The sequence below is a fragment of the Ursus arctos genome, unplaced genomic scaffold (genome assembly GCF_023065955.2).
Source record: "Ursus arctos isolate Adak ecotype North America unplaced genomic scaffold, UrsArc2.0 scaffold_33, whole genome shotgun sequence".
In the NCBI taxonomy this organism is placed as follows: Eukaryota; Metazoa; Chordata; class Mammalia; order Carnivora; family Ursidae; genus Ursus; species Ursus arctos.
The window spans coordinates 22,265,416-22,284,246 of NW_026623019.1; the positions used below are offsets into that span (position 1 = coordinate 22,265,416).

An 18,831-nucleotide genomic window follows, 5' to 3' on the forward strand; every position below is an offset into this window, starting at 1 on the left:
TGCGGCTTTGCAGAAGCCGTCTGCCCCTCATCCAGGGCAGGAGAGACAAAATTAAGAAACTGCCTCTCCAGAAAAATACGGTGCTGGGAATCAAACGCCAGAGCCAGCAACACAGACATCTGAATGCTTACACTGGTGAGATCATTCAAAGTTGAAGCACTGGAAAAAGACGCTGTTTCAAATTGGAGGAGGGAGAGGGGAGATCTTCCCAAATGGAGAAGATGTAGGAAATGAGGCTCCAATGCATGCCTGTTTAGTAAGTACCTGAACATGAAACATGGTACACAGGGAAGCTCCCGGGACATGAGCAGTCCGTTGCAAAACCCATTGCTCAACCCAAGAGCACTGAGTACAGGTCCTCTGAGCTACGAGCAATTTTTTTTTGACAAAAACAAAACAAAATACCACTACACCTTATCCTTTCATGGGTTTTTTTTTTAGTAATTTTCATTTTTTATTTTTTTATTTTTTTAATAGTATTTATTTTGTTATATTAGTCACCATACAGTACATCCTCAGTTCTTGATGCAATGTTCCATGGGTTTTTAAATAAAAGATTGTTTCATAAAGGAGGGCAGCAAGCTGCTTCAGGGACTACCTTGAGGTAGGGGGGTAGGAGAGGTTGTATTGCTCTTGGTGGGTTTCCATATTTTCCATAATACGTGTATATTTATCAAAAACTGTAGGTGTTGGCACACCTGGGTGGCTCAGTCTGTTAAGTGTCTGCCTTCGGCTCAGGTCATGATCTGAGGGTTCTGTGATCGAGTCCCATATCGGGCTCCTTGCTCAGCGGGGAGTCAGCTTCTCCCTCTCCCTCTGCCTCTCCCCTGCTTGCATTCTCTCTCTCTCTCTGACAAATAAATAAATAAAATCTTTTTTTAAAAAAACTGTTGTTGTTGAACTTTTTTTTTTGATGGATAAGCATGCTTTTCTTTCATTGAAGTATAGTTGACATACAATATTATGTAAGTTTCAGGGGTGCAACATAGTGATTGAACAATTATATACATTATAAGATGCATATAATTTTTAACCTCTTTTAAGAGCAGTACCAGGAGATATTCAACTGCCCCAATGTGCATGTGTGCACACATACACACACACACGCACATGGCATGCAAGTAAATACTGAGTACTCCCATCGTGTCTCTATTTTAATAGGGAACAATGATTTCCCACCCAGGGGACTGTCTTTGAGCAGGGTGACAGAGTCACAGTGGGGTATAGGCTGCTTCTTACAGGAAGTGCTCTGAAAATCAGGCTGAAGGTTTAACCAGGCAAGAGGGCGAAGGGGAAGTTGACAGGGATAAGGCAGAAAGAGAGCCATTCCTCTCCTGCAAATGAGTCGTCTGCAGGAGTGACACTACAAAACAGCACTCAAATCAGATTTGGTCCCTTCCCTGCCCCTCACTTCGACAGATAACAATGCCTGTCAAGGTGTCTATACATTATTAACTAGCTCAGGGATCCCGATGAATTCTTGGCAGAGTATGAGTTTAAGAGGAAGAACTAATTCTATTTCCTATGAAAACCCCAAGTCCCCAGACTTCATTCCTCTTAACAAGGTAGCAACAGGAAAACAGGAGCACAGAAGACCTTTCTCTGGGCTCTTAGAACATTCCAGCAGCCATACTGATGGGGGAACAAAGAACTGTGGCCTTCCGCCAACAGTCCTCGTCTAGTTAACTGGAACTTCGACATGAGAGACTGCTCATATCTACATAAATATCCTCCTACATGACATGGGAGGTGTCAAGAATCTGGAATACAATCTATACTCAAAGTTAGTTTGGTGGGATGGGTGAAATAGGTGAAGGGGATTAAGAGTACACTTACCATCACAAGCACTGAGTAACGTATAAAATTGTTGAATCCCTATATTGTACACTTGAAACTAACAGAACACCGTATATTAACTATACTGGAATTAAAATTAGAAAATTAAAATATTTTAATTAAAAATTCTACTAGTATATGTTCAGGAATTAAATTAGCCATCTCCTTGTTAACCAATTTGAAATTCACTTAAACCATGCAATTATATTTTCTTTTTCTTTTAAATATTTTATTTATTTATTTGATGGAGAGAGAGACAGCCAGCGAGAGAGGGAACACAAGCAGGAGGGTGGGAGGAAGAAGCAGTCTCCCAGAGGAGGAGCCCAATGCGGGGCTCGATCCCAGAATGCCAGGATCACGCCCTGAGCCAAAGGCAGACGCTTAACGACTGAGCCACGCAGGCGCCCCTGCAATTATATTTTCTATATTTTTTGAAGTTCCATTCAATCATTCATGGGTGAACTCTTTCACGTTCAAATTTAATATCTTTTTTCCTCTAAAAACTGGAAAGTTAGATTTCGCTTCTTAAGGTTAGAGCTACTTGGATTTTTTTTTTACCTGAGCTTAAATATACTTGTGAAAGAACGATCGTCCAGAGTTCTGTTCACCTTAAATCTCAAATGTCAAGTCTGAGTTCTCAGAATGAGGTTCACCAAAACAGTGGTGCAACCCTCACTCAGAAAGCTAGTTTAACCCAAAACAATATATACCTCTGCTTTATTCATTTATAATCTACTCCAGAGTAAGAATATGTCCAATTTTTATTATATACCCTCAAAAACGTATTGACAAACAGATTCTCGGAATCGGGAACAAAATCTGATGTAGAAGTTCCTGAATAAGGTCCAACTCTGCACTGTGTTGAGCACTTGAAATATGGCCAAGGAGACCGAGGAGCTAAATATTTAATTTTCATTAATTCTAATTTAAAAGCCAATGCCCAATTCAGTTACTGAAAGATCTTTAAGGACGTACAGAACAACTTGGGTGTTTGAATCTACTTTTTCAACCGTACATTTCCTAACATCCAAATCCAGATGGGGTATTTCTGGTGAAAACTTAGCATCCAACTGGAAATGTAAAATACACATAGGATTTCTAAGACTTAGTACAAAGAAAAAGAATATAAAATCCCACGAGCAATTTTTACCATTAACTTTGTATTGAAATGAAAACATTTTTATATCGAATTCAACAAAAATATATAATTAAAATTAATTAAGGATTATTGATTATTCATCTGCTTTTTATTTTTTTAATGCGGCTCCTAGAAAATTGTAAATTACATGTGTGACTTACATGCTATTTTTATTTGACAGCACTGATGGGGCAAGCACCGACAATAGCCCATCACTCCTTTATTATCTTCTTACATTAACACATAGAGCTATCGTAGGATAGTCGTGTTTATTTTCCCACACTCTTTTCATCCTATCTCTAAACATTAAACAAATATGTGAACCAAATGACTGACTGCTCCCCAAAGAAGCAAAGGTTATTCTTCCACTGATAGTGGGCAGTAGTAAATGCCAGTCATTCTAGTCACTCCCATGCAATCTGGCTCTGGGGCAGGGCAAACATGCAAGACAGAGAGCACCAGCATTGCTTCGGGGAAACTCAAGAGTTACACCCACGTTAGCATTTTAACCCCGTCTCTACAGCTGACCCTTGTACAACACGGGAGTTAGAAGCACTAACATCCTGCACAGCCAAAAATCCATCGTAACTTTTTTGTTAAAGATTTTATTTATTTGAGAGACAGAGAGCACAAGCAGTGGGGAAGGGGAGGGTCAGAGAGAGAGGGAGACGCAGACTCCCCTCTAAACAGGGAGCCTAACTACACGGGGCTCCCTCCCAGGTCCCTGAGATCATGATCTGAGGCAAAGGCAGACGCTTAACCAGCTGAGCCACCCAGGCGCCCCCGTGTATAACTTTCAACTCCCCAGAAACTTAACTACTAATAGCCTCCTGTTCACCAAAAAGCTTCTTGATGACATAAACGGTGAATCAACATGTATTTTGTACGCTCTGTACAGTACGTACTGTATTCTTACAATAAAGTAAGCAGGAGACAAGACAATGTTAAGAAAATCATGAAGAGGGGTGCCTGGGTGGCTCAGTCGTTAGGCGTCTGCCTTCGGCTCAGGGCGTGATCCCGGCGTTCTGGGATCGAGCCCCACATCAGGCTCCTCCGCTGGGAGCCTGCTTCTTCCTCTCCCACTCCCCCAGCTTGTGTTCCCTCTCTCGCTGGCTGTCTCTCTCATTGTCACATAAATACATAAATAAATCTTTAAAAAAAAAAAGAAAATCATGAAGAAGGGAAAATACACTTAGAGTACTGTACTGTATTTATTCACAAAATCCACATATAAGTGGACCTGTACCTTTTAAACCCGTGTTGTTCAAGGGTCAACTATATTTATAAAGAGGGTCACTGAATAGGACACATAAAGAAAACATCCAGTCTTACTGTGAAACATAAGAAAAGGTCTTTTTCAAGCTACGTGCCCTGGAGTAGGGGTAGCAAATACATTTTATTACAGACCCAATCAGCTTTTTATATATCATCATTATTTCCAGTTACTGAGAAAATTCCCAAGGGTTTTTTTTCTTGTTCCTACCCATCCGAAAAGGTGCAGATATCAACAGTTGGGTCCACTTCCTTTCCTGGGGTCCTGTTACACAAGATGATGCTCCAGAAAATTCTACACTACCCATCAAACTCCGTTTCAGCAGCTCAGAGAGCTTTTTGCCTATTTACTCATTTTTACAAATATTTTGCAAGAGGGGCACCTGGGTGGCTCAGTCGGTTAAGCATCCGACTCTTGATTTTCGCTCAGGTCATGATCTTGGGAACTTGAGATGGAGCCCCGTGTCAGGCTCTGCACTCAGCAGGGGGTCTGCTTCTCTCTCTCCCCCCCGCCCCTCCCCCCACTCATGCGATTTCTCTAAAATAAATAAATCTTTAAAAAGGTCATCGATTCCCACAGTTTCTGCATCTTCTTACAGTTTCGTGGAACTCTGACCATAATATTCTGGCAGTACATTAGAAACCCATATTAACTTTTTAAATTATTCTGCAATGTTGGAAACACGCAAAAAGGCAAAAAGAAAAATGTGAAGCACAATCATGCACCCATCCCTCCGGAATTCCATCCCCATTTTCCCTCACCCCTGACCCCACTGAATCCGTGTTTAATATGTTCGTGCATTTCTCTATATTTTCAGTACATACTTACCTGTCCCTAAGCAATATGTGGTTTGAGATGTTTTTAAGTTGCATACACATAAATGTGGGGTTTTTTGGGGTGTTTTTTTAGATTTTATTTATTTATTTGACAGAGAGAGACAGCCAGCGAGAGAGGGAACTCAAGCTGGGGGAGTGGGAGAGGAAGAAGCAGACTCATAGCGGAGGAGCCTGATGTGGGGCTCGATCCCAGAGCAGCGGGATCACGCCCTGAGCCGAAGGCAGACGCTTAACGACTGTGCCACCCAGGCGCCCCCATAAATGTGTTTTAAACAGAGGTTTTTAAAAACTTTTGTAAAGTTGAGATAAGCAACTACCCTTTGACTACACTAGAAACCTCAACCATTTACCAAATTTGCAGATAGAAAAATAAGTTTTTCTTTTGACTCATCCCCCAAGCCACATATAAATGGATATAAATTTGAATATTACATATGATTATTTATGCACATATACATGGCACACCGAGTTCATTCGAAGAATAACAGGAGTTTAGTGTATTCCATAATCATTAAAAACTTTGGGCAAACTGGAAATCGCTTGCAAATGTGCTTTTTTTTCCCTAAAATAGACTTTAAATTGGGATTTTTAAACGGCACAAAATATACAAATAGTTTACCGTGAAAAGAAAGCCTCCCCCAGCCTTTGCCCCCAGCCACCCAGTAGCCCTCCTATAGGCAACCGTGTATTTCTTATGTAGATGACCAGAAATATGACACATACAAACAAGCAATCATGTATACGTTCTTCTCTTTTTAACACAAATGGAACCACTTTGTTGTTTTCCATTAATGGGATATCCTGGAGACTTTTTCGTATGGAGACATATCCATCAAGCCATGATAGATTTAGCCCCTCTCCCATTGACTGAGAGGTAGTTTCAAATCCTTTGACACAAACAGTGCTACTCGGAATACCCATATTCCGTACAATTTCACAATGTGCAAAAATACCCACAACATAAAACTCTAGAAATCTAGAAATGGATTATTGAGTAAGTGGGTATTACACACGTACACACACATATATGTGTATATATGTGTGTGTGTGTGATTAAATATACACGCATATGTCATAGTTTGATGGATATTACAGAAGTATCCTCCATAGAGGTTATACGATTTAACTCCCACCAGATGTGTCGAAGAACATCTTTTTTCCCTGCCCTCTTGCCAACACAATGTATTATGCGTCCTGTTCACCAAGCTAAGTGATAAGTGGTATGTCCTTGAAATAGTACTTTATGAATGCTTTAAATACTTTAAAAATTCTCAATTTTAAAAACCATAAGTACAACTCATAACAAATAAGCTAAGGGATAGAAGAAACCTAATGAATGAAACACTGAGTTTGTTATGGAGACGGTCTATAAAATTCAAGGTGTGGCACTACTCTGTAAAGGAATATATTACCTTCACATGAGCAGTAAAGACAAATAGCTAATGACAAAATTGCCCAACCTCTTATAATAAACTAATTCAGAATGTTGACATGCGTACAAGCTTTATAAAGACTCAGGATGCTTTCCTACAGGAAGAACTATCCAACAGCTGTCTAAAGTTCAACTACTCAGAATTACGGTGGTGTCCTATTCATGAGAATTTGCTTTATGCTGTACGATTTTCCTGGACTTAACTAGTGAAAAAGATAATGAAGAACAGGGGCGTCTGCCTGGCTCAGTCAGTTGAGCATCTGACTTCGGCTCAGGTCATGATCTCAGGGTCGTGGGACTGAGCCCCACATCAGGCTCCTTGCTCAGCAGGGAGTTTGCTTGAGGATTCTCTTTCCCTCTCCCTCTGCCCCTCCCCCTGCTTGTGCGCTCTCTCTCTCTCTCAAATAAATAGGTGAATCTTTAAAAAAAAAAAAGTAGATGAAGGACAAATCAAGGGTAAAAGAAAGTGGTTCTTCCCAAAGCCACCTACACCCTCACTGACCCCAAGAATGTCCCACCCTACAGATCAACAATGGATTTGTAGTTAGGTCACTTGGGTTCTGAACCGGGGCTGGGCTACTGGCTCATTGCATGAACCTCATCAAGTCACCTGATCCCTGTGGGTCAGCTCCTCATCTATTAAAATGAGAGGACTTAGTGGAATTCTCCTTGAGATTCCCCCAGTTGAAAGATGCTCAACTGAATATGTCCAGAAGCCTTCACTTACCTTCACTCTAACATACAGTTTTTAGATTCATGGCTACAACTTAGGGGTGGTCAATAATCACTGAAACCAAAGAACAGAGATTTCTATGTGTATTAAGTAAGGGTATTGTAACCCAGGACCCATCCAAGGACTCAACAGGCAGGGGTATCTGTTCCATCACATTCCATGAATGAGAGAGATGAGCAAAAACATTCTGAAATCTGGAATCGATAAGCTCAATGAGTATTAAAATCACTGGGACGTGGAACTCACACAGCTCGAGACCCTTACAATGGGATGATGGATCCTGAGGATTCCCACCCGCTGTGCTATCCATGGAAATGAAAAGCAAGGGGATTAAGAAAACAAGGAGACCACATTTAATGAACTCAAAATCCAGAAAAGATGGAAATGCTATCAGGAAATATCCAAAATAAAAATTCAGTCACGGCCTTAAGGCATCACGCTAAGTGACGTAAGTCAGACAGAGAAAGACAAACACTGTATGATCTCAATTACACGTGGAATCTAAAAACATCAAGCTCATGGCAACAGAGAGTAGAATAATGGTTTCCAGGAGCTGAGGGGTAAGGAAAATAGGGTGATGTTGGTCAAAAATGTACAAAAGTACAAGCTTTCAGGTATAAAATGAGTAAGTTCCAAAGACATAATGTACAACATGGCGATTGCCGCCGACAATACTGTGTTGTATACCTGAAAGTCCCTACGAAAGGAGAGCTTTAACATTCTCACCATACAACAACAACAAAATGGTAATTATGTGAGGTGAAGGAGGTGCTAAGTAACTTTATTGCGGTAAGCATTTTGCAATATATACATATATACATGTATGCGCCAAATGATCACTTTGTAAAATTTAAACTTCCACGATGTTACGTCAAGTGTACCTCAATAAAGCTGGGAAAATGTAATGGTCGTCTTTATGAAATACACAAATTCAAATACAGAAATTTGAATTTTTTTATCAAACATAGAAATATAGAATTCATAGGCCAAAAAACAGATGCTAAATGAAACAAGGGACTTGGTGGGAAAAAAAAAAGAATCTAAAGAAACAAAACTGATGACTTAAAATAGGAAGAAATATGGTCTGTTGGCCAAGCACCAATTTCCATTTATGAATTAATTATTCATTCATTCAAGAATGTTTATTATTCTCAACATTTTGTTATACTCAGCTACCTTGCTGCCACCTGCCACTAAGTTATTTCACTCTTCATTAACTGCCTTCCCCCGCCCCCCGAAAGAGTAAATATAGGGAAAAGTTCAATGTCTGGCAGTTGGTCTCACCCAGGTAAGTAGCAATAGAAAAAGGTCGTGTAAATAATGCAAGGGACGAAGAGGAAAAACTGAACCTGAGTTCTGTGGCGAATCTACATTCCGTTTATTCATCATTTAAGAGCCCACGTGGCCATTAACTCACACATTCTTTGAAGCTCTGGCCACTGGACCCTGACCTTTGCCATCCCACCAATGAGTTCAGCCCGCCTGCATGTGCACTCCCTCTCTCCTAATCCTGAGCCTCCGGACCCCCAGCTTGGGGCATTTCCAGGTATCCATGAGCAGACAGCTCTGGTGCCCCCCACTCACATGCTCTCCACTTCGCCCCTAATTTCTGCCCAGTTTCACGCAGCCTCCTGTCATGTCATGCTGACGGCACGTGGCACACACGCTGTGGATTCTCCCTTTAGCCCCCAGGGCTTCCCTGAGACCACAGAGGCCGTGGAGAGATGCCCAGGCCTGGGGAAATACTCCGTCCACCAGTGCGGGAGAGCTAACCCTCCCAGGGCCCACGCTCCACCAACGGGGCAGGAGCCAAAGGTAAATTCCTGCCGGCCTTCTGTTCTCTGGATGGAGAATTCTGAAGCCTCCTGGTCAGGAGATCTCAGCAGGAGTAAGACCCCACTGTCCACAGCAGCGATCTCCACAATGTGTCTGTAGCAGTCTGTTGGGGCCGCCCTAACAAAACACCACAGACAGGATGGCCTAAACCGTAGAAATGTATTTTCTCAGAGATCTAGAGCCTGGAAGTCCAAGATCAAGGTGCCATTAGTGTTGGTGTCTGGTGAGAGCTCTCCCCGTGCCTTGTAGATGACTGCCTTTCCTCGGCGCTTCCAAGAAGAGAGCATCTGGTGTCTCTTCTTATAAAGACAGTAGTCCTATCAGATCACAGCCTCACCCTTACGACTTCATTTAACCCTGATTACCTCCTTAGATGACCCATCTCCAAATACAGCCACACTGGGGGTTAGGGCTCCAACACAGGAATTGGGGGGACACATTCAGCCCACAACAGCATCCTTATCTTGGCTCTTCTCTTTCTCTGCCTTAGTCTCCCTAACCCTTCATTCCAGCTCCCTGGCATCACCTCTCAAACAAATGAGTCCTTTCCTCAGGTTCTGCGCCCAACACCCAGCTAAGACAGCCTGTCACCTGAAACCACGCTTTGATCCCAGCTGCCCAGATGTTCCCTGACTGTCCTCTAGCTGGTCCCCCTCACAGGCCCATCTTCTGTTCTCACCTCCTCCCAGACCAACCCATCCCATCACCCAGGTTTTAAGTTGGCCACTGAGTTATTCATTCATTCATCAAATAATATGGGGTTACCATTATAGGACAGGTTCCTAATGCAACATGCCCACAGGTCTTGGGCAGTTATGCACACGTGTGATGGGAGCCAAGTGAGAGCAAAGAATCCCTTGTATCCTATGTCCAATGTTGCCAAGTTTTGTGCTTCTCATAAAAAAGGGACTCACAGTTATTATGCAAAGTCTCCCAATTTTTACATCTTGGTAACAAATTTAAATCTATTCATAACACTCCACTGACCACACCATCATCTTTAAGCTTCCAGTTTAAAGTGTCTGTACAAATTGCTGGGAAGACGACAGGAAATAAAGAGTCTGAGCTCTAGAAGTCTAAGAAGGAGACAGCCAAAGTGAGGGGCAATTGCCATACAGTGTGACCAGAGCGCTGAAGAAGTGTGACAGGGAGCATAATGGCTCCCCAGTGATGTCCACATCCTTACCCCCAGAACTCGTGGATACGTCAGGTTACATGGCAAAGGGGAATTAAGGTGGCTGGTGGAAGTAAGGTTGTTCACCAGACGACCATGAGATGGGGGGCTTAGCCTGGACTGTCCAGGCGGGCCCAGTGTAATCACAGGGTCCATGATGTGGAAGGAGGCAGAGGTATTCAGAGTCCGGAAGATATTTGAAGATGCTGGCTGTCAAGATGCGGAAAGGGACCACAAGGCGAGGAATGTGGGAGACCTCTAGAAACTGAAAAAGGCAAGGAAACAGTGCTCCCCTAGAACCTCAGGAAGAATGCAGCCCTACTGACACCTTGATTTTTAGCCCAGTAAGACCCATTTCCAACTTCCGAGCTCCAAACTATAAAATAATAAGTTTATTTCAAACAACTAAGTTTGTAGTAATTTGTTACAGCAGTAATAAGAAACTAACACATGGGGTAACCCCAGGATGCCAGGAGAGATACCTAACCCAGGCTTGGGAGGCAAGGGCTATCAGGGAAAGCTTCTCAGAGAAGATGACATTTGACTGAGTCCTAAAGGATGAATAAAGTTTGGGGGTGGGAGTACAAGGGGTAGAAGTAACATAAGCAAAGGCCCTGTGGTTTCTATTCAAGCAATTTCAAAGCATTTAAAATGACAAGATTACAGATTTTCTTAGCCAAATTCCCAATTTTTTCATTAATTTCTCAAATAATTCTCTTAGGAATTCTATAAGGGAATTCCCTTTATTGGACAGATCATGAATAAGAGAGCTAGAAAGGCTGAAAGACCTCAGAAAGTTACATAGCTCTGACTTTCACTGTCTTCATTTGTGAAATAAGGAAGTTACATTAGGTGAGCCATAAGCCTATTCATGACTACTTAGCAGATGAGCTCAGGTGTGAAGGAAATACAATATTTCTCTATTTTTGCCAAATACATCTGGCTCTGGTTCCCCGTACTCCTGAGCTAGAAGGAATTTCAACCTCAGCTCTTACTGGTACATATCCATGCCCTCTACTCTGACCAGGGCTATGCCAAGGTCCTGGGGTCTCTGAAACATCTAAGCATCAAGGAGGCCCCTATGTTCTTATCAGTCAGGTTGCTGGCCCACAGTGATTATGGCTAAGATGCCCATTGTCCCAGCCAGCATCTCAGGTCCAGTGGCTTCAATGCTCTTTGGCAATGCTGGGAACCCAGGTCCCTAGGTCCACCCTCAAAGGGGTCACACGATGCCATCTCCTTTGTGATACTCCACCCCTTTAGAACCTTGGTCCCTAGAACCACTTCCCAGGCTTTAGGAATCTCCTTCCTCTCACTCCCTGATGGATCTCAAAGGCTCATCCCCTCACCTCCATTCATCAGGAACACAAAGTGATTTCTTTTTCCAGAGCCTCACCTTTTACAGAAGAAAGGAAGAGCTAGTCTTCTGGGACTTTTGACTTCCTCCCTAATTTGATCAGAGAGGAGAGTAAGTGATAGAGGGAGACCCCATGTTTACTAATTCATATCTCAATGAACTATCCTGGCCTATCTAGGTGGTGGTCGGCAACATCACATAAATATTCTCTACCTGGGAGATTGTGTGAAAAGGGTGTAAAAATGGCCCCACGCTGTCCTGCGGATTCTCTAACAGCAAAGGAAAGGAAAGCAAGTAAGGAACCCAGAAGAGGAATTCGAAGGCTGGTCAGCGAGCGTCTTGCTCAGAGTACTTCTCTATTCTGCTCACGAAGTTGACCTTAAACACTGAAATATTTATTATTGGTAATGATAAGCAATAGGGTGACTTCTCCCTGTCTAAATAAAGAAATAACTTGTCATTTTGCTTTTGCCAAGGAAATTCATTTCAGCCTAGAAAGAAAATACTCTGCCCCTCCCCCCAGGAAAGACCCCCTCAGAATCAGTGTAACATTTACAAGAGAACTCACAACTGGTGGAATGCCCACCTGCCACCCACCTCACAGAGGAATCGGGCCCTTGCCCCGGGATGGCCAAGGGTCCATCTGAATTTTTGCTCTCTGCCAGGTAGGGCAAGGGGAAGACATGTCATCCAACAGGGCTACTGGGCCCCATGAGAACTTCAGCCTCCTTTCCCCATGTCTCGTCCACTGCAGCCCTCCTTGCCTCAGCATTCCTGAGCATCTTCCCTGACCCTCAGCACATCTGTCCAAGTGCTGCACCCGGACTGCACACACCCAACACGCGGCCGATCCTTATTCCCTGGCAACCAAGACCGTCACCTTTTCTCCCATCATGACACTTGCCAGGAGTGGCCAGCACCCTTTGAACTTCAGATTGGAGCATTCCTACTATTACCGCTGATAGCAATAATCATGAATTATTCAACAGCTTCTGTACCGGGGCTGGCACAGATCGGCTATTCTGATTGGAGGCTGCTGTGCGTCCAGCTATCACCTTCTGGATTCTCATCAGACCAGACAGTTGCCTCCAGAACGAAGCCCGAATCCTCCATCAGGCTGGCTGCTGTTTCAGGGGCCGGAGATGTCTCCCCAGTGGGGCCAGCGGGGTTCTGGCTCTTGCCCTCTCACATGAGATGGTGGAGGGTAGACAATCTCACGGGTCGCTGTCACACCTGTCCACTCTGAGATGAAGTCCTCTCACTCGCCCACGGGCAGGACTGGCCAGCACTTTCTGGGGAGAGAAGGCTCTCAGAAAGTGGGCTCAAGCTTCCCAAACACACCAGGGTCTGAACTCACAAGTAGACCTGCGTCGGAGAAGCACTTAAACAACGGACATCTCTTTCTGTCAGACGCTCTGATCCTGTGTCACGGGCTTGCACTCCCTTTGAAAAGCCCTCTCCCACTGGGACATTAAAATTGATCAAAGATTAACGAGATTCTTCAGAATAGGACCAGGGGATCCTAGGGACCCTCTTAAGATCAAGTGGCACTTCGTGCCTCATTTTTACACACTTTCCTTTCAGTAGCACAAGTCTGTGAGGTCGCTAGGAAGCCCCGACAAATGAGAAGCTGTAATGAATGTGCCCGGGAGTACACAGCAAGTCCCTGACCGCGGAGCGTCCCGACTCCTATTCCAGGCTTTTCCCAAAACTCCAGTCTCCCTTCCTCCCTTCCTCTCTCCCTCCCTCCCTTAGTGTAGATGCCACACAACTCTTCCTCTGGGATTTTTTGCTTGATTTTCTTTTGTTTTTCATTTTTCCAGTGTTCTGCAGTTCTATGACCCTCTGTGTGCCTGAACTCCTTGGGATGGTACATATGCACATATGTCAAATAGGTAAAGGTGACATGAAGATAACAGAGGACCCAACAATGGGACCTGTCTGTCTACAAGCTCCGTCTTGGCAGCTGGCTACCTTGGCTAAACTGAAATTATACAATTTCAGCTTTAAAGTCAGCAGAAGGTGGGAAAGAATTCTTGTACTACAAACTATTGCTGATTTTCCACGGAACCAGCTGAAGCAGTGTTTGACTCATTTTTTTTTAATTCAAAAAAGTCTTAATCATGGGCTGTAAACCAACCAACAACAAAACTGTCAGGCTCTTGAGATAAGTCATAAAATGCCTGAAAGGGCCCATCTGTTTAGACCATGCTGGGATTTTCTATAAGAAACAGTTACCACTTGGAAGTCCCTCCTCTCATTCACAGCTACCAACCACTATGACTCAGGCAGCAATCAGTTTCCTCAATATCCTGTCACACGAGGACTACAAGCATCTAGTCCTAGGAGCAAACAGAACAGAAGGAGACAAGCAGGGCTATCAAGACCCTGTTCATCTGTAAGACCCTGTAAGTACTGACGGACCTCTGCGGGGAGCAGAGCTCTTATCTATCAAATAAGCACAACCCGTAGAGGTGGGTTTGATTTTTCTGCATTTTATTCCTTTACAAATTTGCATTTTAGCTTGAGCCATATACCTCCAGAAGATAATATGCTCTTCTTCCGGCAACAAAATTCACCTATCAAGGTGTGTATTAGGTTGCCAGGGCTGCCATATCAAAATCCCACAGACTGGTGGCTTAAACCCCAGACATTTATGATCTCACAGTTCTGGAGGCTGGAAGCCCAAGATCAGGGTGTCGGCAAGGTTGGTTTCTTCACCTCTCTCCTTGGCTCGCAGATGGCCACCATCTTCCTATATCTTCACAAGGTCTTTCTACTGTATGCATCTGTGTCTTAATCTCCATTTTTTAAGGACACCAGCCGTATTGGATTAAGGCCATCACATGACCTATTTTATTTTAATTACGTCTGGGAAGATTAGTCATTATAAAGTAGTAGGGTTAGGATTTCAACATCTGAATTTTAGAAGGACCTAAGTCAGTCCATAACAGGGTAGAAAAACTCATGTAAATTGTTGCTTAATGCAGAAAGGCTACGAAGCTGGGTTCTGCAATCCTGCGGGGCCCAAAGTACTAGGACTCTGCTATAATGTTTGTTTGCTAAGCATTTCTGAGAAAGGAATCTCAGAATGGTCACCAGGGGAAATAGAGGGTTTCCACATTGTGTGCCGAGCATTTACCTAAACACAGGTGCATCCTACCAGGCCACTCTGAGGGCCAACCTTTTTAGGTATCCCAGTTCACAGAAAGATTGCAAAGGAAATGCATACCAGTTGGTATGGGCAAATACTGAGAGCTTGAAACAGCATCTGGAGGTGTGTCATTTCAAACAGAGCTGTGTCATGTTGAATTACTACTGTGATTCCCTGTGAGCAATGGAGAATAATTCTAATGTCTCTCTACATACACAGCTGTGCATTTGTACAAGGCATATCTGGGCAATTAACTACAAAATGCCCAATCGTTCAGTATATAACGCAGAGATGGTGAGTGTTCGTGAAAATGTTTAAAATGGAAGAATGTGGGCCACCCAAAAAAGATGCTGAAAATCCAGAAAAATCACATTCCAATTGCTGATAGACAAGGTTCCATCTAACTTTTCCCTGCCTGCAGAGGGTAACTGGTTCCCAAACCACAATCTGATAAAGAAACCCTAAGACCTGTATTTTAATATCCAGCAGGTTCTTAAACAACCAAAAGCATCTCAAATTTGTTAATCCCTTGGAAAGCCACCAAACTATTTACTGTGAAGATAGCAGAAAATAAAGCATTGGTGATACAAAGACTTCTTTCACAAATCATGGCTACAATGGCAGGTGTCACCCAAACCAAAAGACGTCGCTTGGTGAATTTTTAAGAATTCTATCTCAGTCTTGACCTCAGCAGGAAGCCCAGTGATTGCGTGCCTGTTGTCTGTACGTGGTCAGGAAACAAACCTCCTTCACAACTATTCATACCATAGGAATTTGGAGAAATTCTACTCTGAGAGGAAACAATAATATAACACAAGAGTTCTGGCCTGGTTTCTCAAAAGATCATGAAGCAGAATCAGAAGATTCCTCCAAGATACCTGTGAAAAGGTCTCCAAAAGATCTTCCTGAATTTCACACCTCCTTCTGATTTGTTTCAGAAAAATAATGCACAGTAGTCAATGTCGTGCAGCAGGTTAAATAAAAGTATACCTGAGCTGATTACATTTTAACTGACGAATATGTACTTCTGAAAGCTGTCCATGCAAACCTCCTTTTGCCTCGCCAAGCCTGCTGGATCTGTTCGACCACGATCCGCCAGCACTCCAGAGCGCGGCCAACCTGTCTCCAGTCTCTGGGAGCTCTAGGGCTCCACTCAATGTTCCCTTCAGTTTGACTGTTGCATTGCTTCCTTACAGAGAGATTTGTCACCAAAATCCTAATTTCCTGATTTCTGTCACAGTAAACAGTTTGGGGGTTTTTGAAAGGATTAACAAACATGAGATGCTTTTAATCATGCAGGGACCTGCTGGATGTTAATATTCAAGTCTCACCGTTGCGCTGTCAGACAGCATCAGATGGCTGTGGCGCATGCTCAGGTCTCAGTTTCAGCTACCATTACAAGAAAAATCTGGAAACTTCAGTGGGACTAAAGACATCAACCAAAACAAAACAAAACAAAACAAAACCAAAAAAAACCACAAAAAACCACACCTACTTCTGAGCTCACTGTCAGGAAGACATCCTGTTAGAAACCAGCTTAAAATGACATTGTCTAGCACTCAGGCCATTAGATTCAATGTAAGTTTGTGATCGTATCTGTAAGAAATTGAAATGTAGGTTTCAGAACCCTTTCTAGAAGAAATTGAAAGACAGACCCAAGACAACCCCTTTGCAAACTTTATTTCCATAAGAAAAAAAGATGTGCCTTCTATGATTTCTAATTACATGTCTGTCCCAGGAATATCATTCAGCAAAACCATAACAACCCCCTGGAGCTGCTTTCTCAGATCACATTCAACGAATGCTTACTAGAGAGAGAAACAACCAGACCAGGACTTTTGGGTGTGCAGAGTTCAGAACCAAAGCGTTCTGGGAGCACGTGCCCACAGGGTCGTAGAGTGAGGTAAATACAGCTGGGCCAAACTTGAGGCTCTGAAAAGATTCATTTCTTTTTATTAGCCATGAGGAATGACTCAGACTCAGGGCCCGAACAAGTCAAGTCTTGCTGGATTTAGTTCCCAGAGCTATGACCCACCCCACCAATCCCTACTGTCCCTGATTCCTCAGGAAATGTGAGGCTTGGTCAATTGCTCCCATCCTCGACAGCAGGGTCAGTAAACTTGTCTGTGGAAATCTTTGCACAATGAACAGAAAGGAGAAACACAGCAAGTGCTCACCACAGAGTCTGCTGACCTTTGCTCTAGCTCTGGAACAACAGGGGCCTGGGAGGTAAGCCGAGAAGGACAGGGAAACTCCTCTTCAGGGCCAAGCCCATGATGGCAGCCAAACAGCTGAGTAGCAGCCATGGCTTTGACTTCTAACTACACCCAACAGCCCCAACAGCAGGCTGGCCGAGTGAGTCCAACGTGACAAGATACAGATGAGACGAGGGATGAGGAATTACTCTGGCTGGAGACAATCCAACACCAAGCCAATAAAAGCCACCTAAGTCAGAGCCAGGCAGCTAAAAATTAAAACTCCGGCTTGCCCAAAGAGAGCCGGGTAGGGACGGAATCACACCCCTACAGCTGGTAGACAGATGTTCACTGCCAAGGGTTAACTGTCATCCAGGACACTCTAAGAAGCTCAACTGTGGCAAACTGAATCCAGCAGAGACTCAGTCAAAACATTCCCCTGGTGGGGCCCCTGGGTGGCCCAGTTGGTTCGGTGTCCAACTCTTGATTTCGGCTCGGGTCATGATCGCGGGGCCATGAGATCCAGCCCTGCGTCGGGCTGAACGCTGAGCATGGAGCCTGCTTGAGATTCTCTCTCTCCCTCTCCCTCTGTCCCTCCCCTCTCTCTCTCTCTAAAGAAAGAAAGAAAGAAAGAAAGAAAGAAAAAGAAAGAAAGAAAGAAAGAAAGAAAGAAAGAAAGAAAGCAAGCCGCTGGTAAAGCCAGTACTAAGAAAGTCAGCATGCTTCTTGGAAAATCACGAGATAGTATATCTACAGGTCAAGAGACTTAAGGATTGAGAACTCGTTCTCAACATTTGCTGCAACATGGACGGCACTGGAGGAGATAATGCTAAGTGAAATAAGTCAAGCGGAGAAAGACAACTATCATATGATTTCTCTCATCTATGGAACATAAGAACTAAGATGATCAGTAGGGGAAGAAAGGGATAAAGAAGGGGGGGTAATCAGAAGGGGGAATGAAACATGAGAGACTATGGACTCTGAGAAACAAACTGAGGGCCTCAGAGGGGAGGGGGGTGGGGGAATGGGATAGACCGGTGATGGGTAGTAAGGAGGGCACGTATTGCATGGTGCACTGGGTGTTATACGCAACTAATGAATCATCGAGCCTTACATCGGAAACCGGGGATGTACTGTATGGTGACTAACATAATATAATAAAAAATCATTAAAAAAAAAGAGAGAGACTTAAGGATTTCATATGCGCCATGGAGAATGTGAATTTCCACTGGGTAAGACAGCAAAGGCAAACTGGAGTAAAGGGATGCAGGGAAGAGTCTGGTGAGAGAAAGGAGTCATATCTTATTCATGAGGCTATCACCGGTAGAGGAGAAACTTAAAACCACATAACTGCACCTTCTCAAAGTCATTGATAAAGACAAAAGTGCATAAGCCACCTCACCGAAAGCATGGAATTAAATAAGAGCAAGAACATCCTTTTTTACAAAAAAAAAAAGAGAGAGAGAGAGAGAGAAAGAGAAGAAGAAGAGGAGGAGGAGAAGGAGGAAGATTAAATTGGAGAAGAGAGAGATGAGTGAATTCAAAGCCAAGATGGAAATTAGAAACCAACGGTTGTCAGGTAAAGGCTCCGTGGTCATACACAATTAAAACTCATATGGCCAGTAACTCCTCGCCCGTGGGATGTCTCAGAAAACTAAGATCAGGGTGGGAAGGGAGCCTGGATGAGCAGTAATGAGTTAGAAAGGCCAGAATGAGTCATGGTAGGTCCTCCTGTTCTCAGACTCCGATGCACACTGGAATCCCCTGGAGCTTTGTAAAAGCAGACACTCCTAGGACAGGGACCTCTGGGGTTAAGACTGGGCAGCTGTACTTTTTAAAGTGCAGCTGGTCCAGGGTGTTGAAACCA

At 43.6% G+C, this 18,831-nt stretch overlaps 1 protein-coding gene across 3 annotated transcripts in view; it reads right to left on the bottom strand.

Annotated features, from left to right (window-relative positions):
- The window catches only part of FRMD3 (FERM domain containing 3), a 295,847-nt gene that overhangs the window by 212,254 nt on the left and 64,762 nt on the right, over positions 1 to 18,831 (bottom strand). The window lies entirely within an intron of this gene.